This window comes from Pongo pygmaeus, chromosome 3, assembly GCF_028885625.2.
Source record: "Pongo pygmaeus isolate AG05252 chromosome 3, NHGRI_mPonPyg2-v2.0_pri, whole genome shotgun sequence".
NCBI lineage: Eukaryota > Metazoa > Chordata > Mammalia > Primates > Hominidae > Pongo > Pongo pygmaeus.
The window spans coordinates 80,057,772-80,060,267 of record NC_072376.2 but is presented as its reverse complement, the minus strand read 5'-3'; positions in this window follow the sequence as shown (position 1 = coordinate 80,060,267).

The window sequence follows — 2,496 nt, the reverse complement described above, 5'->3', positions numbered from 1 at the left end:
CTTCTGATGGGCATTGACTTGTTCTTCTTTAATGCACCCCTCAAATCTCCATAGAACAGTGTTCCTATGTGCATCCATTTAATAGGCCAAATTTCCATGGCCCTCTTGCCTGAGTGTATGGCCAGGCCATGGGTCACACTGCCCACGGGTCAGTAAACACCCAAACTCAGGGGCTTTTACCATTGATCAATTCTTCCATCACTGTTAGAAAAACAGCGTGCAATTCAGCCCACCAAGCAGATCTGTTTTTACCGTCTTTTATCAAAGTAGCTGCCTTCCAAACACGATGGTGTCCATTTACCTTGGAATTACCGTCCACAAACCAAGTAGCTGTTTTTCATCAGTTGAGAGCCATTTATCAGGCACTGTAGAATCTAGCAGTTTCTCACACAGTTCCAGAGTCAGTCTTGGGAGAAAAGAAACTCCCTGCTCAAGAGAATCTCCTCCTTGCATTTCTTAGGTGGCATGATCCTCTATAAACCATGTCCATTTTATTATGGAACTCTCCTGGGCACTGCCATCCCTGTTAGAATGTTTCTCTGACATCGCTGGGACAACATGGGAATTTCAGGTGTTATAGGGGTAGCTTCACCTAACATTTCATAGCAAAGCAGTAAATGCCCCTCAAATGGAAGTTCCATAGTCCAAAGTCCCAGTAGATGTTGCTGGGAGGTGCTCAGAGGCTTTTGCCACAAGCTCCAGGAAATACATCACAGAGGCTTATCAAGTGGAGAATTTATCCATAACAGCATTCTAGCTTCTACTCTGCACTGTGTGGACTTGGGCAATCTCACTTGTTCCCATTTAGCATGTCCAATTAATATTGCTTGAGGGCAGATTTACATGCCTTCTGTTTTACAGTACCAGGGAGGAGAAATATTTCCCAATGAGATACTATGTTCATTCCCACAAAAAAAATCAGGTAAAAGAGATGCAATCACTTCACATAAAGTGTTTTCAAATATACCAACTTTCATAATCCTATCAACTCTTAAATTTTTATGTTCCAGTTTCAGGATCTTCTCTTCTTTACCCCCAGGTCATTTTACCCTATCTTGTGTAAAAAGCTTTGGGTCCCCAGCCAAGGATTGAGCCAAAGGACCCTGGCCCTTTTATTAATCTTTATCTTGATTAGTCTTCCTGACTGTTGCCCCAGGCAATTTTAGATCTGATTTTTCATTGTAATCTCTGCCTTCCAGCTTTTTAAATTTCTCCAAACTGGCAGAAATACAGCAGACTGGTTTGCGGCCTTTTAATGTTGGGGGACAAGATGGGGCCCCCTCTGGTCCATCCAACCTTCAACAGTGTTGTATTAAGACCTTTGCTTAACCCCATCAATTTCTATTTTATTTATTCTATTTCTTAATAAGCATCTAAAGTTTTCCATTCTGCTGGGACGAGTCCCATGATTCTCCCCTTTCTTTTTCTTCTTAGTTTCACCCCATCAATGTTTTCTTCATTCACTTTGTATTTTAATAACCATTTTAAAATTTCTATCTTCCTGGGATGAGTCTTTGACTCTCCCTTTTGCCTTTCACTGTTCTCTTATTAATTAACCTAATGTTTTTATTAGCATCTATGAGATCCATGAGGGGAAACTGAGACCACAAATTTGATAAGGCTTCTTGAACTGTTGTTTGAGTCTGCAGGAGTAATGTCACATGGGGTGCCCATATAGAAGGGGCCCTCTTAACCAGAGTATTTACCACGACCTGGGTAATGGACATATTCACTGAGTGAATATTCATGTCCTCATAAAGCCAGTCACACATGGCTTGCATATGAATTGTATCAGCTGCCTTATGTAAGATGTTCCACTTGGCATTTATAGGTGGAGTTCAACAGTCTGCCTTCTCAAATAGATCTTATAATGGCTTTTATCCAATCTATCAGACTGGCTGTTCCTTGAGGAATAACCTACATATCTGGATCATATATACCCATCTGTGATTGTTCAAATGGTCAGCTGTGGGTCCTATATCAACCCAAACATGCTCTTCACTCTGCAAGATTTGAAACCAAAGACACTACCCCTACATTTGTCATTCTTATAATCCATTTTAGCAATAGTTCCTCAGGAAGCTGATAACAGCATTCTACAAAAATGAAACAATTCCTTCACACTATGCTCTCTGGTTTTGTTACCAGCTGTGAATCCAACAGGTCTGCAGCAAACGATTCTTGCCTGCAAGGAGGAAAGAATACATGGGCATCGTTCCGAGGTTTGCATTTCTTCTCCCCTGATTCTTCCCTTGGGATGGGCTGTCTGCATGCACACTGGTCCGCCAGCACCTGGGGAGGGGCAACATGCACACTGTGTTTACCGAAGTTGTACACATGCTCATTTGAGGCATTTTTTCCTTACCAGTCAAGTATTCCTAGAGGAAGATCATATACCAGTTAATCTCTGCCATTTTGCTTCTTAGTGGGCATTCTTGAGCCTGTTCGCCCAACTCCTGAAATCTTATCAGGAAGCTGCTGATCCCCAGTTTCAGG